We start from the raw sequence: 18,854 nt of genomic DNA, 5'->3' as shown, positions 1-18,854 counted from the left end.
CAGGATAAACAACCACAATTAATTTTATTTGTAAAATTTGGCAATATATAACTAAGAATTAAAATGATTTAAATACAATTTTGAATAGATTAGAAACATCAAACCAAATCAAATAGTATGAAAATTATATCTAAACTTTAAAATATATATAGATAAATTTTAAATATGTTTACCCACAAAGAAAACAATCATGACACTCCAAATGTTTTAGAGGATTATTTTACAAAACAATACTTTATAGTTTATTTGCTTAATTTTCCTAGCAATCAAGTATTTGGGGGGACATGAAAAGTTATTCGTCTGTAATTAAGATACAATAAGTCTGATGTCAAAGCCCCCCGAGGTGGATATAGTCTAATAGCCCATCTTCTCTAGAAATAAACTACGTTTATAAGCAAGCTTTCTCTCTTCATAGATGTCTGCCATGACTGTGTAAGAGTCTCCTTGGGGTTTTGCACAGCCTAGAGATTGTCTTCATTTTTCCCCACTCCAAAAAGGACACCTGCTGTCCCTGAGACTTGTTTCTTATCCGTCTTCCATTCTCCCACGTATCAAAGTGTACGGTACTGGGAATCTCTTTTCTCTCTTTTCCCTGTCTCATCTAGTGAGTTGAGACTTTTTTGTTGCTTTCATTCTAATAGTGTTGGTTTTACCCTTTTACTAGAGTACTAACTTGTTGTTCAGACTCACTTGCTAGGTGGGAGAGAAAATTTTTTATTCATCTTTGTCCATAGAAAGTAGTCAATAAATACATATTTCTATGCCTAGTTGTATTACAAATAAAGCATGTTAGGATATTCACTAATTCCAATTTAAAGAGTAAGTTACATAGCTTTTATTTAGATTCAAATGATAGCTGGAAAGAGAAAGAGGAATCAACAATGAGTAATTACATGTACATTTGCTCAATATATATTTTTGTAAACATGAAACTGTCTAGGTTCAGACAATAGGCATTAGTGTTTGAAGTTTAAGATGAAAGTTGATGCTGTTTAAATATTGAATGAGCCCTTTTAGCTAGAAAGGATGCTTTAAAATTGAAAGAGACTTTCATCTGAAAGGTAATAAAGAATGAGTTTTATTTGTGCAAGTATGATTCTTGATATGAATTACAGGGAACTATTATGTTGTTTTGTCTTAGGTATTTCATGTTACCCTAGACCTATAATAGCAAATACAAGTAAATGCTAAGAGCATATTAAGGCTTGTTCGTTTATAGCTTAAAATGAAACATAAAATCCTAAGTGCACTAGTGAAGCTTCTCTCTGGACATGTGATCCTTTACCTGCTGCTGTGCACAACGGTAAGATGATCCATACAGGTTTTATACATATTTCTCAGGCTTGGATTTTTTTCTCAACATCATTTCTATCATAAGGAAAATATCTTTCCTGTAATTTACGACTCTTTGGTATTGTTACTGGATTTTTTGTCTTAGTATTCATATATTATATGTCGTTTGATTCATATAGTATTCATATATAATATGTCATTTCTTTGGTAGCTATCTTTTTCCTTTACTTCCTAAGACTACTTTTAGCTTTTTCTTGAGTGTTTGTACTCTTTAAAGAAATGTACAGGAAGCCAGTATATTATAGAGAGAAATCTCCCAGTCTAAAGTTATAACATTATATGCAGTCTAAATATGACACAGAAACATGACACATAGAGTAAACCCAGCTGCCAATTTCAAGCAAGAACAAAGCATGCAGCTTATGGATTTATGGCTATCATCTTTGACCCTGAATTGATTGAGAAGTTTACCATAATTAATCTCCACCCATGACCAGCATAGTTCTCTATGAAGTTGCATGCATATAATTGGGACAGAGAGGTGGCTGTTCTGCCACTCACAGAGAAACTAACTACTTTGATCCCTGATGAGAAGCCAGTTTATGATGGTTTAGAAGTTGACCCATCTATGTGACTATCTAAATCCGTATGACTAAACTAAAATTTAGATCTCTTTTCTGTTTTCCAGCTTTAATATTCTGGCCCAAGTAAAGAAAACATAAAGTTTCCCTTTATTCATCCCACTTTCAGAAAAGTGTTTCTACCGCCTGTCATGAAACAAAGAGTATTGTTGAGCAATTTTATTTTAGATATGGGGTGGCCAAGCCTGCAGAAATTGAGGAAGAAAAGAATATTTAAAAAAAATGTATGTGAAGTATTTGACTTTGGATACAAAAAAGAAAGGCTTACTAAGCATTACATGTGTAGGAATAGCAAAGATTCCTATAAGAAAGAAGTTAATGAACTTTTAAACAAAATAAACTTTCACTTAGTAAGGAAGGAGAGGCAAATTATAGTCATCTAACAATATCATCTGTTCCTTTTTCCTTAACAAAGACTTTTTTTTCCAGTGTAGCGTTGTACTGAATTAAAACGCTCACCTTGTTAACATTTTTAAAGCCAGGCATAGTCGTATGATCTAGTTCTGGTCAATGGGATATAGTTAGATGTCATTCGGTGGGTGTTCTTACAAAGCTTTTAAAAGGAGAAAGAATTGGCTGGAATCTGCTTTTTGCTTTTTGCCCTTGGCCTTTCCCCTTTCTCCTGTGTGGATGCAATGGTTGGAGACAGAGCAGCCACATTGTGAACATGAGGATTAAAGCCAAACTCCACAGAGGGTGGAATTGAAAGTAAAAAGAAGACTCTGTGAGGGTATAGTAAAGCTCCCATACCAGGTCTTACCTGTTTCCTCTGTCTCTTTTTATTATGAGAAAAAAACAATCCTGTTAAGTCATTACTGTGCAGCTGACAAAATCTCAACTGATACAACCAGCTTCTGTTAGTAATTTTTTCATGTAATGACATGTTGAAAACATTGTATTGTTTTCATAAGTGCTGCAAGTTAGAATTACTCTTGATAAAGGAAACTCAAAGTAAAAATAGAACAGTCTGAAGTGGGCCCTGACAATGCACTTGAGTGTCTTATCAAACCAGCAAGCAAAGCTAGCTTGGTCTCCTGAAGCCTCCTGCTTGAGCAACGCTTCTTGTGGAAGATTTGTGGAGGGCTCTTAGGTGCCACGTGTGCTTTTCCAACTTGAATGATTTCATGATATTTAGCACAGTTTCAGTGGGATATTGCTGAGAAAATAGCAGAAAGTGCTATTTATCCAAATTTAACTATTTCTGTGCCTAGGCATTCTATATGCACGGTGATTTAAACTACCCTACCGATGTTGAAATTTTCATTATGCTTATACTTCAAAGATGGAAATAAGAGTAAAACAAAAGAAAGCAGAATGTATTTTTTGAGAGCAAAAACTTTTTAAATTGCCCATGACCATAATTTTAGGGAAAACAACAAAAATTGATAATTACTCAAGAACCATATAAGTAAGTAAACACTGTAGTTCAAGCTCTGATTTTACACCAGAAAATATAGTAAGAGAAATGCATAATCTTTATGTACCTGGCCTTTTTATTAGGAGCCCAACTCCTAAACTAGTGTCTTCATAAGAAATTAACCATTATATTCTGAAATTGAAAACAAACACACCGTGAAGCATATTTGCTAATATTATACAGGAAATATCAAAAAGTAAACTGTCTTTATATGAAAAGGCTGACATTCTTTCTGATATTTGAGAAAAAGTAAGGTGTACAAAGTGAAAGCCTGCTACTTTTAAAAACCGTAAGTGTTAGCTTTATTACTCCTTGTGCACAGATATTTTAAATCACTCTTTGTTCCTTGCTAAAAATAAACATTATCTTTTAAAGTCTTGGAGTGATTTATATGAGTACATGTATAAAAAATAAGTTTTATGCCATGATAAACACACTATATATACACTTAAGAAAGCAAATGTTGGCCAGGTGCAGTGACTTACGCTTGTAATCTTAACACTTTGGGAGGCCAAGGTGGGAGGATCAGTTGAATCCAGGAGTTTGAGGCCAGCCTGGTCAACATGGTGAAACCCATCTCTACAAATAATACAAAAATTAGCTGGATGGGTTGAGGCTCATGTGTAGTCCCAGCTCCTCGGGAAGCTGAGGTGGGAGGATCACTTGGGTCTGGGATGTCGAGGCTGCAGTGAGCTGTGATTCCATCACTGCACTCCAGCCTGGGTTACAGAGTAAGACCTTGTCTTAAAAAAAAGTGAATATTATACACACCTGATTTTATTGATCATAGGGATCATGATGGTAATTGGTTGCTTAGTTTGGTGTAAACAGTATTTTATTAACTTAAAGTCCTAAGGCCTAGCAATCACTAATCAGCTGTGTTAGCTTAGGTAAGGTGAATAACCTCTCTAGATTTGAATTGTCTCATTTATAAAGGGAAAACTATGAAGTATTCTTCAATCTCTATTGATTCATGAATACATGTGTGTAATGTGTTGCTTTGAGCATATTCTACATCGAAAATTTGCAGATGTTACCCAAGAGGCATAGGGTAAAGACATTTTTAGAAACACAGTTTTTAGGATCTGATCCATAGTGCTTGAAATATTATGTCCTAGTTCTTATCGTTTCTTCTCTTTGAGTGGCTGCTGTTATTGAGATACAGTAAGCAGCCAGAGTGAGGAAGCTTCCTTCCAGCCACCACCAAACTTCCTCATCTTTTCCAAGAGGGCTGCTTCTGAGGTCATTCAACAGAAACCTGTTATGCCAGTCACTCACTTGTGTATGCTGATTCTTGCTTGTCCTTCTTGGAGCTAGTCTTGGGGCAGGTCAGGCGACATACACTGGCTACCTTTATTTCCTTTATTTGGATGTTTCTTTTTTACAGCCTGCCATCTGAATAGAAATGACACTAAATGATATCCTTGACCTTGTCTGGTAAATGTGTTTGGAATTTGTGAATTGCTTCATTCTGATCAAATGATCTAAGTAGGTGAGGAAATAATACAGCAGGTAGCACTTGATAAAATTTATAATAGCTTCTTCCCCTTTTGTCTCACCTGCCAGCTAATATAGTACACACACACACACACACACACACACATACACACACAGAGGGAATCAGTATCACATTAAATTTATCGCCTTACTCCTTGGCCTCATCTTGAACCCCTAGCACAATGGCTTTTTGCAATTCATCAGAAGAGAAACTATAAGAAATTAATGAATGAATTGGCGTCATATATCACTACCAAAAGAAAACAATTCAAATATTAAGATGTTTAACACGCTTTAAACCACCACGTTTATTCTCTTATCTAAAGGATATCATAACAGAATCTTCATAAAGTTTTTAAGTATTATTAAAGATGAAGACGAGAACAGGTAGTTCTAATTTTGCGTCGTGTTTTGAGTGGATTCTGCTCCTGGTTTCCAGGGCTCTGAAGGCATCTAGGTAACTGTGATAACGTTCTGCACATGATCCTTCTCTTATGCTTGGTGCGTATGCTTGTAAAAAGCCTGTTTGTCAAAAAAAAAAATCAATTAATCTTAATGATACAAACATTTGCTTAATAAGACTCCTTAGGGAGCCAGTATTAAAGCCTCAGAATGATCTCTAATTAGCACTTTAATTGTACGTGTATTAGGGGATGGTTTGAAAGTGCTTAAGAGTTTTTATTTAATGTTTATTTCTTATTTTATTTACAATATTTTATCCAGCACTCTCTTTAAATTTCTTAATCCAGGACATCCTTGACTTTCACCTAAACTGTGGTCCTAACCAAGCCTCCACTTAAACCTTGGTCACAGAACGCTCAGACAGTAACTTTTACATAACATCGATCAAAGCAGGCCGGTCCTCGGATTAAAACTCTCCAAAGCTTTTCCACAGACTGAACTAAAATTCAGATTTTCATCCCTGCTTACATTTACTGAGTCCATTCTTACCACTGCCTCCCTCACATTGTATGTTCCAGCTGTGCCAGCTTTCTTCATGCCTGAAGACTTGTCTGTCCTAGGGGCTTTGCATCTTCCGTGTCCAAGAACACCTCTCAGTGACTGTCTCTTGTCTGTTTCTATTTCAATTTAACTGACACTCCAGGAATACCTTCCCTGACTCCTGAATCCAAAATACGACCCAGTTCAACAGGTAACTCTCACAGTTTTTCTCTATTTCTGCTCTTTTTTCAGCATTTGTTGCAATCTGAAATATTCTTTATTCTTTTTTGTTGATTTTTTGAATTCTTTATGATGTATGTCATTAGATGTGAGCTTCACGAAAGCAAGCACTTCTTGTTCAAAGCTGTATTCCTAAAACCTAGAATAATGCCTGTCAAATAATAGGTACTCAATATATACTAGTTAAACTGAACAGTACAGGTTATGTAGAATCCTTTCTTCATCTCACATTTTTTGACTTAACTTGGCTATAATTCATGAGATTAAAAAAATACACCTGGCCTAGTATTATTTGTTTTATTATTTTTGTTATAGTGAGTTTTATTCATAGGAGATATCTGATTTTTCACATAAAATCTTTTGTTCATTTCGCTGAAAACTTTGGAAGAAACAAAGGAACAACAGTGACTATTCTGAGACCTGCACAGTATCTCTTTTCCTTAAGAATTTCAAAACTTCATGTAGGCTGCTGATCTTAATAATACTTTTCTTCTTTTACAATATCTTTTTTAAAGAAATAGCATGTTTGAAATTCTACTAGGGAGGGCAACCTACTGTGTAAATTGCCATTAGTTTGCATCTCATCTGATTCTAAAGACTCTCTACCTGTTTTACTGTAAATTTGCTTGGATTTATCTTTGCTCCCAACTTATCTGGTGTTCTGTTGTCTACCTGAATGTCGCTCTGTTTCATTTGTGAACTCAAGTCTAAGAAAGATTAAAGTAAGGCCAGCTGAGTGATTTTCCAATAAGAAGACACACTTTATTCTCATTTTTTTAGAGTTGAAGCAAATCAGAGTCTGAAGTGAGAAGAGAGAGAAAGCCTGTGGTGTGGCTTCTTGTGGATGGTAATAACACCTGTATCTGTACTCCAAAGTAAATGTGTCTTGTGCCCCATGGTATTTTCTGACAGCCCATGGAAGAGGGTAGCTTATTCTTTATGGGCTTCATTTTATTTTGATTTGATAAAAAACGCAATTCCTATACAGGTAGATGATCCCTGTTCATAGTAAACCATCAAGAAAAATACTTGTCCTCTCTCCTCTGAGCCTTTAATATGGTAACAATCATGTTTTGAAATTCTGTAAGAGATATGATGTAAGCTAATTGAGACTCAATTAGCACATCACTTGCTTTTTGCTATGCAGAAGCTAACTGGGGATCCATCTATTAGAAATTACTCATAGCTGGGTGAGAGCTAGATGAATAGCAATTTAGACCTTGAAAGACATGCAAGACTATAAATGGAAGTAAAAGTGATGCTAATGGAAGATCACCCAAGAACTTTTCAGAATTCCCTATTGAGAAATGCTGATTTTCATATTTGACATTAGGGCTTATGATAATGACAAGACCTCAAGATTGAGTACAATTAGATCCATAAAATGTATTGCAAATATCTTGAAAACTACCTATTAAATTGAATCTTTGAGCTGGATTTGTCTCATTTTCTTATAATGATTCACAACATGAGAAATTGGAATTTACTTTTCTTTGTTATTAACGACCAACGTAAATCCACATTATGTATCTAATTATTCAGAAAAGCCAAAGTGATCTTTTCAAAACCAAAGACAAAATGTCACTCTTCCGCTCAAAACATGGTGATGGCTTATATTCCCGAGAATCAGTCTCAAAGTTCTCACCATGGCCTTCTAGGTCTCTGCCCTCACCACCTTCCTCTCCCTTGGTCCATCTGTTGAGGTAGCTGGGTCTCATGGACATGCTGTGAGGCCTCCCCATTCCTTAGCCCTTTGCATATCCTATTTTCTTAGTCAGAAAATAGAATGTCATTGTTCCTTACTGTTTCCTTAGTAGAGAATGTCTATCCACATGGCTAATTCCCTCATTTCATTCTGCTCTACCCAACAGTCACCTTTTCAGAGAGATTTTCCCTGATTAAACCATTTAAGGTGGAATACTCCTCTTCCTAGAACCGTCACACCAATACCCTTTACCCTGCTCTGATATCCTTCTTAGCACTTGCAACCAGACACACTGCATTTCATTTATCTCTACTCTATATTTTCACCATTAAAGGATAAGTTTTCCAAGGTTAAATACTTCAGATTTTTTTTTATGACTCTGTCTCTGATACATATTAGGCACTTAACAAGTATCTGTCCGCTGAATAAAGGATTTATGAGCCTTTGCTTTTGGGCTTCATCTAACTAAATCAGTTAATTGTGAATTCACTAATGAAAAAGAACAGAGTAAGAATTCTTATATAAATTAGTAGAGACTGGCCTTCCTCTTCTAGTAATGCTATTGTTAAAATTGCTTACATAAGATTAAATTTTAAAAATCTTTATAGTATGTAATCCTTTGAAATTCAAGATATTTCTTTACTGTGTGGAAAGCAGATATTATGAAAAGTTCCTGTTTTCTCAGATATTTATAGTAAACCATACACCGAAAAGATTATTCTATGTCTGATCACTTTCACAAAAATATCTCTTCAAATGTACTTATCATTAATTAGTTTTTATTAAGCGGAGAAATAATAATTAATAAAAGGGCAATTCTGCCCAAGATTGCTTTATATAGCATTATTTTTCAGCATTTTTTCATTGCATTCCAAGCAATAAAAATTATAATCAAAAGCATATTTTGTTTTAAACTATAATTGAATAAAATAATAGCATTGCCCATAATACTGTTAGTCAAATTAGTGTGTACCCAATATAGAATGTATGCAGAAATAATGTCATAAGCAATTTTATATGAATTTCATTTTTAAGAAACTTTTAATTTCCTAAGCGTGTTCCTTTTAATGTCAAAATAACTGCCTTTTATCTTAGAAGATGGTTGCACAGAGATTATTTGCTTTAAATTTATTATGTCTTGTGGAATAATCAATTTACCTGCCACTAGTTAAAATTCCTAATATTAGCTCATCTAACATTCTGAACAATTGCAGAAAGAAACTTTCTCATTTACCCATTTGTGCCCCTGTCTATTGAGAGATGTTTACAAAACTCATACCTGTACTTATGTACACAAATTTTCATCCTCAGTGTAATAAGGAGATGAGGAAAACTTGAAAATGAAGATACAGACTCTATTGTTTTTTTACTTAATTGCTTTTCCCTAAAAGAATTCATGTCAGCAGCAGGATGAGTCCTAGCACGTTGCGGGATGCTAGAGATAACCCTGACTCAAGGGGAAAATTCCATTTACTGCATCGCTACTTCCTGTGGTTTGTGCCCAAATTTACCACAGTGAAAATGCTCACACTCAATGTTATTTAAGTCATAAAACAATTTATTATTATAGTCTGCAGGAAACTACACAAAAATGAAAGAAAATGGACCATGTGGAGCTTTTTGTATCATTTACGTTGTTCAAGTGGCCCCAATTTCCATGAGAAAAAAAATGCCTTAATAATCTACTTTGAAAATCAAGCCTCTTACCCAGATATTTTGTTTTTTTGTTTCAAAATGACTATTGTGAGAAGCAGCAGCATTATTTAGAAGATGTAACCAGGTTTCATGATAATTTTGTGCAATATGAGATTATTAATTCATTTCCACAAGTCTTTTTGAAGTATGTGTTATCAACAAGGAAATATTTATCAATACACAGTGATATGTATTTATTATTATTTATAAAGAAACATTACTTAAAAGTATAGACATGCCTTTAAAAAAATTAGTGTTCTAATCATTATTCATATTCTTTTGTGTCAAACCTAAATATGGTAAATGTTGCATTTTTAATGTTTAAAATAAAAATATATTATTATTGAATGAAACAAAATCAAATACTGAAAAAATCTATCATTATTTTTTCCTTAGGTGATATATCAATAAAAAGATAAGGTGTATAATTACCAATAAAATAGTTGAGGGGTGAATAGGAAATGCTTTCTGTACCTGTTTACAACATGTATATTTAATTAGTTAATCTGAGTCATGAGTGAATATGTGAAATAGAATAGTCATTATTTTTTATAACATGTGTTCCATTACTTACTGCTGCCTAACAAATTACCCCAAAACTTAGCAGCTTAAAACAAAAACTATTTATCATAGTTCATGATTTTGTGGGTAAGGATTCAGCTGGGTGATTTTTTTACTCTATATGTCATTGACTAAGGCCGTCAATTGTTGTTCAGCAGCCTGAAGAAATAATACAGAAGGTTGAAGCAGCTTCACTCACACACTTAATGCCTTGGCTGAGATGGCTGGAAGGCAGGGCTCAGTTGGGACTGTTGACCACAGTATTTACACCTGACCATTTCAGCATGATCCTGTCAGAGCATTTAGACATCTCACATGGCAGCAAAAAGCTCCCAGATTGACTGTTTCAAGAGACGGGAAATGGAAGCTGCCTATTTCTTAAGACCAGGACCCAGAAAATAGCACGACTTCTCTTTTGCCATTTTCTACTGGTCTAAGAGTAGAATATACATTCCTTGTATCAGGACGTGGGGTCTATGTTCCCCTCCCTTGAATCAGAGCCCACTCAGAATCTGAATGTATAGCAGGAATTCCAATTGAGACTAAAGACACCTTGAGATGTAGAGGAGTATATTTTGCTATGAGAAAACATCCTCTGTCAGTGATGTTAAGACCTTGCTTCACCAGTTTTATTCCCTTCCCCAGTGTATTGTAAAAAATCTGAGTCTACATGTGAACAAAAATGGAAACAAAACAAACTCTCACAATAAAAGAAACTTCCCTCGACTCCGTAGGACTCTATTATTACGTATATTTCTTTCCATTCCATTCACCTTCAGACTTCTCACTAGAGAACTATGCAAGCAGTGTCTCCACGCCTCTCCTCCATCCATGGCAACGTGGCTTCCTTCCCAGGTGTTTTTGCAGAAATGCCTCTCTTTTCATCAATGGCTTTGTAATTCTGAACACAATGGACCTTCATTGGTCAGGTATTAACAGCCTTCTCTGATGCCTTTGACACCGTTTATCCCTTCTTACATCTGGAAATCATTCGTTGGCCTTCCGAATTGTCACAGTCTCCTGATTCTCCAGTTTCCACTCTGTTCTCTGGAGACTCCTCTTGCTTTGCCTGTAGATACTAGCTTTCTTCAGAGTTCTGCCACTAGGGTCTGCTATTTTCATTCTGCAGTATCTCCTTGGGTGATGTCATCTTTGTTCACACGTATAAATAACCCCTCTCTGCAGATGACTTACGCAGTTAGATCTCTTTCTCAGAATTCCTAGCAGAACCTCAGATCTAACATCCAAATGCCAAATGCCAGCTATGTATCTCTGAGTAGATAGATGCTTCAAATTTGACCTGTCTAACCTGGATCGTTCTCTCACATTTGTTGTATCTTTTCGCCAACATCGGCATTCATTAGGTCAGTCATGTTCTAAAACTGGGCTCTATCTTTGGTTTGTCTCTCTCCTTGTCCTTTTGCAACTCTCCAGCTACTTACACCCCTTAAATAACAAAGTCCTGTTGATATACATACTAAATATTTCCTGCATTTTAAAACTCTCCTCTCAATTCCTACTAACGCTGCTCAAATTTGTTTAATATTATCTTTTGAAAGAAGTATTACAACTGCCTCTTGTTTGTCTACCTAGACTTGTGTCCACTCACATACCAGAAAGGACTCTGAAAATGTGACAGTAACACCACTATGCTTCACAACTTTCGATGTCTCTCCATTGCCAAGAACGATATTTTTAAAACTGTAGATAGACACTCATTAATAAATTATAAAATGAGTTTAGTAGATCTCATTGAGTGTTTTTAATGAAATAGAACATGCTATGTAGAATATTACAGAGAGCTTTGCATTTGGTAAAAGTCAGATATGATCCAACTGGTTCAGGTGTGTGTGTATACCTACTGGGTAGCAATAAATTTTTCTTTTTTTGGTTCCAGACCAGCGGAAGCTTTGCATTCCCTGGGGCATGCAAGATAATGCATTGTGGGCCAAAAAAGATGATTTAGAACTTCTATTTATTTTCTCTAAACTAGTAAGGAATAATTTGAGCTTTTCTTGTATTCAATATGCAGATGGGAATTGGTGTGATTTCTTGCTCAGTATGTTGGTTGAATTCACATGACTCTAAAGAATTTGCATTATCAAGAGGAAAGAGTAAGTGCTCCACCATGGGAAATTTGAACATAACATCCTCATTTCTTAAATCTCTTTCAGTTTATGGTAGTTTATCTTTACCTGCTTAACTAAATTAGTGGATTATATTATTAGAATTTTCCATCAACTAACCATCACAAATAACCCCATGGCCTAAAAAGTACGTACGAAGAAACCACAGAGTCAAGACCCCTTACTGGGTATATACCCAAAGGACTATAAATCATGCTGCTATAAAGACACATGCACACGTATGTTTATTGTGGCACTATTCGTAATAACAAAGACTTGGAACCAACCCAAATGTCCAACAATGATAGACTGGATTAAGAAAATGTGGCACATATACACCATGGAATACTATGCAGCCATAAAAAATGATGAGTTCATGTCCTTTGTAGGGACATGGATGAAGCTGGAAACCATCATTCTCAGCAAACTGTCACAAGGACAAAAAACCAAACACTGCATGTTCTCACTCATAGGTGAGAATTGAACAATGAGAACACATGGACACAGGAAGGGGAGCATCACACACCGGGGACTGTTGTGGGGTGGGGGGAGGGGGGAGGGACAGCATTAGGATATATACCTAATGTAAATGACGAGTTAATGGGTGCAGCACACCAATATGGCACATGTATACATATGTAACAAACCTGCACGTTGTGCACATGTACCCTAGAACTTAAAGTATAATAAAAAAAAAATAAGAGAACATTGGAGTTGACATTTCTTGTCCTGCCAGGAGCTCTTCATTTGTCACAATTAACAATTAAAAATAATTCCAATACTAAATCAAAATGATCAAAATAATTGCACCAAAGGCATACTTTTCTAGGGCAGCAACAAAACCTGAAATGAGTTAATTCAATTGATTTTGTATGAAGGTCCATACTAATTACATGTAACTGCTTCAATGCACCTTCAAGAATCAACTAGACAAAAATTTCTCTAGTGTTTATTCTAGCCAGGCACTAGGCCAGGTGCTGACTCAAGTCATTTCCTTCCCAACTCTTCTTTCTGATGGCTTGAGTTTCATTCCTCCCCCAGCATCCCCATCAGCATCCCCATGATAACCTACGTACACTTCTCTCATTGCACCCACCCTAGAAAAGGATGCCTCCCCCATGAGTAGTTACATAATTAGACTTGTACCCCCTGCATCCTGGACATTTTCTGGCAGAGGGCTGACACACAAGTGAGTCCAAGCACGTGAGTGTGTGTGTTCGTGTATGTGTATGAATTCATGAAACTAGTCTAGGCAGTGCTTTCTTTTACTCTTTAATCTGAGCACAAGGGTTAGAAGTGCAAGAAGAAGTTTGCTTCATTAAAATAAAGATGATTTATTCCTATCTGTAACCTTCTTTGGGTATCATGTGTTTATTCTTGAATATTCTGTGCACATAAAAATATATTAATCAGAGGAAAGTGAAAGGGTATTTACAATCTGTTATGTACATAATTGTATATGAGTCTTTGCACATACCGTATTGACTGCACATTTGCTGATGTGAGAAAAAGCAAAACAAGAAACTTAAAGATTAGCTGCATATCAAATGTTTACTATAGTATTTGCACACTGAATAAAGTGAAAGGGTATTTACAATCGGTTATGCACATAATTTTATATGAGTCTTTGCACATATTGTATTGACTGCACATTTGCTGATATGAGAAAAAACAAGAAACTTAAAGATTAGCTGCATATCAAATGTTTACTATAGTATTTGAATGAGACATAGTTTTCAAGTTGACATTTTTAAACTGTGACTGCTGTAGATTTTGTATAACATCAACATCACTTAAAAATGTGTAGGTTCACATCAATATTTCTGGCTCCTGGCAATTATTTGACCATATCAACTTGTTTCACTTCTAGAAACCAGAATGGTTACTATAATATTAAATTCACTAAGGAATTCACATTACATGTATCACACCACTAAGATTCCCTTAGGTTTTCAGTAATATCAGTACATAAGCCAGCACTAAAGAATAAAGCAATAAAAATATAAACTATATCTAATGGAATGTCTATTATAAGAGATGACTTAGAAGAAATTATGGTTAAAAGAGTGTTTCCCTACTTGATCTACAAGAAGAGCCACCTGGTTGTCAACTGATAACATAGTTAAGTAACTGGCATCAATTTATTTCTGTTGCTATTAGGTTTACGTGTGTTTAATTATAACATGAAAAAATACATGACGGGTTTTTTTGTACAAATACAATAAAATTTTTTATTTCCCTTTTGTTACTGTATACATTAAGAATAATGTTTCCACAACCAGGACTATACATAAGTGCTTATATTTCCTATTTGCATTAAAGAATCTTTATGTGCAGAGTCTAAAAATATTAGTGTCTCATTCTAGACAGAGCTAAAAATTTAAAAAGTTCCTGACTTTCAGACTTGCCTCTCCCAACAGACTATTGCTGTCAAGGTTGAACAACACGTACCTAGTAGAATCTAGCTGATTTCTACCTTAGGTAGAAATTGATGAGAAATTCTATAAACAGTGTTCAACCTAATTAAAATAATTGAGAGGGCTTAACCTTTTGTTTGAAAATAGTTTTCATATGGTAAAATATTTGACGTCTCCAACTCCCAAACTGTACCTTAACCATGGGAATACAATCTTTTCCTAAGTTGCATCTGCATCTACAATAACAGGTATCTTCTACTTCGGGTTAGCTGATGAGAATAACTTCAAACACTGAGCATAGAAATTGAATCTTTGTGTAAGCAACTGAGTCAGAATCCTGTATTTACAGATTGTCAGTCTCTGAGTTTGTCATCATGGGAGTGGGATGAGACCAATGCTCGCACATCCTTTTATCATTACTGCCCCAATCCCCCAAATCCCGTGAGACAGACAAGGACGCCTTTGCTTCCCTAGTACTAACTCCATTAGAACCTCTCACAATGATTAGGAATAGGAAATGCTAACCCTTCCCCACCCTCACCAAACATGCATCCTGAGGCTCTTCCAGAACCAGATCAAACACTTGACCACAAATGGGGAATATGCAGATCTTCTGAGGAACAATGAGATTTTCCTTGGACAATATTAGTTGAGAGTGAAGGCAAGCAGGGATAAGCGAATTAAATCCAGTTCCAAATGTGAGCATCAGCCTGAGTTCACTTTCCCCACCAAAGAAAACTGTTTCTGATTTTCTTTCTAAATAATTAAGAAATAAGAGCATCTAGTCAAGGGAAACAGTTTCATTCCATGGATCTAGAGAATCTAAGTCAAATTGGAATAAATAATTCCATTGGCATGGCCTTGATTTTGTACTTTTTGTAATGCTAGAAACCTGCATTATGGTTTTGAATAAAAGTTGGCTTTTTCCTCTCCCTGCCTGATTGTAAAGAGCTCTGCTTTTTCTAACCAGGAAGAGTAGAATGTGATGTAATTTGTTTTTATTCTTTTATTTAGTAATTGAGAAAGGAAGAGTATTAGTTCAGCAGACTGCATTTAAACAGAATGTCAGTTTGGCTATTTCAACTTTATAGAAGTCCGTAAATAAGAATGCATTTATATGTGCATAATTTGGATGGACAGTTTCATGGACACATCTTGGATGGAGCACTTGGATGGCCCATAGAACCCTCTGTTTGTCCCTATCCTAGTACGTATTGTATTGTGTTAAGATGCTTATTTACTTAAATGTATCTCCCAAAAGGTGGTGATTACTTTGAAGCCAGCGACTATGACTTGTTCACTTCTGTTTTTCCAGTTCTTAATACAATGGCTTACATACCATGAATAAATTGGTGCTCAAGGGTATAGTTATTGAATGTAAAAATGAAGATTGCATCAGCTGGTTTATGACGTGTAACAAACCACCTACAAAGTTGGTGCTTAAAACTAATCGTCGTCATTGTTCATGAGTCTGTTGGTCATGTGAGCATTTCTGCTGAACTTGTCAGACTAAGCTGATCGTTGCTGGGCTCACTCATGCTTCTGTGGTCAGTAATGGACTTGGTCATGGGCCATGATATCTAAAATGGTCTTATTGTCACATCTGATGTTTTTCTCTCTACTAGCATGGCTGATGAAGATGGCCATACCATGTCTCTCATCATCCAACAGTCTAGGGAGTTTGTTCACATGGCAGCAGGTGGTAGGAGTTCCAAGGACTTAATAAAAATTGCAAGTCCTTTCGAAGCCTAGATTCAGAGGGGCAATTACATTTTTGACTCATTTATTTTATCAAAGCCAGTCTGAAGACAAACTTGTATTCAACATATGGAAAAAACAAATCCCCCCTCCCATGTTTTGATGGAAGGAGCTATGAATTATTGTGTTCTTTTTTGAAATTCACTACAAATGATAAGGCATACGGAATGTCACAAGAGACTAAGCTACAGTGAAATCTGAAATCTCCTTTCTGTGACATCAGCAACATCATTAATATCTTAATCCTTTTTCTGCCTGGGATCTGAATCCCTTTCAAAAACCCACATTTATTTAGGTCAAATAATTAAAATGAAGGCAACTAACTTAAATGTAATCACTTACAATTTTATTTTAGACAGCCATAATAAACACAAGTAGATAAACACAGTAACAGTTTAATGAAAAATAGCTGTGTTCTCTAAACAAAAAAATAGCAAGAATAGCAGTAGTGATTCATATTTTTACGCATCTCTTTACATAAGGTTTAATTTAAAAATAGTTGGATTATCAAAGAAAAAAAACTCCCCTTACATGCTGGTTATTAGCTTTACTCCTTGTAAATGTTTTTCCTTCTGTTAATTGTCCAACCCCTTAGCCTCTGTCTACCTGGGGATGCTAGACACAATTGAAAATCTAAGCAAAAATCCTACTCTGGTTATAGAAAGCTGTTTTGAGAACAACTGGAAATTTCAGTGGCCTGCTGCAAGTGGTTTATTTTAGTTTTATTTGATGTCTTGATTCCACTCAGCGTTAAGAAGACCATAGCTTGGATAATAATAGTTCATTTCTGAAGTGGGCTCAACAAAAGAAAGCATTCACCGTTCTTTTAGCATTCTTTTATCAGTGTGACTATCGGACGCTTTCTTCTTTATTTATTTATTTTTTTTTCAGATGGTCTGTAGCACTGTAGCATCAAGTATTATAAGAACCCCCTCCAGAGTTCACGGGCATCATTAGATGGAATCACTGAGTTAGATGATACCTACAAAGAGATATTGAGGATGCCATTAAAATAAACATTAAGCATGGTGAGGTAGAATATGAAATTCTAGATAAAGGAGTTTTCAGAATTAGATTTCAGTAAAACTGTGAGACTGAAGGAAGGTTGTCTTGGCAACCTATGAGTTACCTTAAATTTGGCATCCTACTTTGTGTTGGAAAGTTTTCTGTATTCACTAAAATCCTCACTGATAATGTTGGGGTAGTTTTTCTAGGCAATGTTCAAGGATAGGACTATTTCAAAACCAGGAAAAATGGCTTTAAGCAAAGGCAAATAGATACGGGTGGCAAACTTCGTATCACACTGTGGAGGTCACTAACTACTCAAATAATCTTGAGTACTTCCATGCATGCAGCCATGTATTCATCTAATAAACATTTATTGAGCACCTTCTATATATGAAGCCCTGAGGCAATTATAAAGAAGAATGAGGTGCATCCTTATCCTCAATAATTATACTACCTGGAAAAGAAAGCCTACAGCTAAGTTGTTGATAAACTATGAAGTAGAAATGAATATAAAGTGCTCAGGTAGCATACAAGGAAAGCAACTAAATATTATCAGGAGAGCTACTGGTGAATTAATGAGGCGCTTATATAACATAGAAGATGGATTTAAAAAAAAAAAACTAGTTGCAAGCAAAGTAGAATTCAAGCAGTGTGAATGGCACAAACCAAAGCAAAAAACTAGAAAGTAATTTAGTCTCTTTGAGAAATTTTTCTAAAGCATAAGTTATATTGTTTTGGGGAAGATAAGAGTAGATTTAGGTAAAATATTATAAAGTCAGAATTGCTAGTGTTCAAATTATTGATTCATGTGCAAACATTGTTATCTAGTGTAGCACAGGCTCTGATCCTTCTCAGTCATATTTGAGTCATTTATCTTCTATGCCCTTCATAGGTACTTGGATTCTGTTACTTTTCATATTGCATTGTACTGTTTCATAATATCTGTATTTTTACTTTAATCCTGAGAATAAGACAGTCTTATATTTCTATCTCCTTCATGTGAAAGAATGCAAAGTACTTGTCATATTTGTTGAATGCTTTTCTATCTTCCTAAATTATCTTAATTCTTCCTATTCTTAGTCTTAAAATAGTTATCTACTTTCTTAGTGAGCCTACATTATTGTTCCAAGCTAGTAACACCAACTGATAACTTTGAACTGAAACAAAGAATTCACTTAGGTCTAAATTGGTTTCCCAGTCCCAGTGGATTCAGCAAAAACCCTGAGCCTTAGAAATGTACACCAGTGGCCAAGCATCTTCACACAATGTCATTTGTACCAGGGTTTGTCCAAATACAAAGAACCATGCAGTCAAAGAAACCATAGATTTCACCCAAGTTACCTATTTGAACAAATTTTTTCGTGTCTACTGTCCTTTTATTGTCCCCATGTATGCTTTTAATCAGCTAGATGTAGAGTAGTACACAGTCTTTGCTTCCAGCTTTTAAAGACTTGTGAAAATCCAAGAATCAGCGGTGACCCATTATCTGGTAACATTTCTGAGCAAATAGGACCTCACTGCCCACAACAGATAGAAACCAACACTACAGCGATG

General features: G+C 35.4%; 1 protein-coding gene and 1 long non-coding RNA gene across 13 annotated transcripts in view; one reads left to right on the top strand and one right to left on the bottom strand.

The window, feature by feature from the left end:
- Nucleotides 1–18,854, top strand: part of ROBO2 (roundabout guidance receptor 2) — a 1,378,235-nt gene that overhangs the window by 49,287 nt on the left and 1,310,094 nt on the right. The window lies entirely within an intron of this gene.
- Nucleotides 5,140–8,660, bottom strand: LOC129471169 (uncharacterized). Its single transcript, XR_008653509.2, has 2 exons — nucleotides 5,800–8,660; nucleotides 5,140–5,370 (listed from the first exon to the last, which is right to left on the bottom strand). It is a non-coding gene; the product is annotated as an uncharacterized lncRNA (long non-coding RNA).

The sequence above is a fragment of the Symphalangus syndactylus genome, chromosome 21 (assembly GCF_028878055.3).
Source record: "Symphalangus syndactylus isolate Jambi chromosome 21, NHGRI_mSymSyn1-v2.1_pri, whole genome shotgun sequence".
Lineage (NCBI taxonomy): Eukaryota > Metazoa > Chordata > Mammalia > Primates > Hylobatidae > Symphalangus > Symphalangus syndactylus.
The sequence above is the reverse complement of the archived record's forward strand: the minus strand, read 5'-3'. Positions and strand labels throughout refer to the sequence as shown.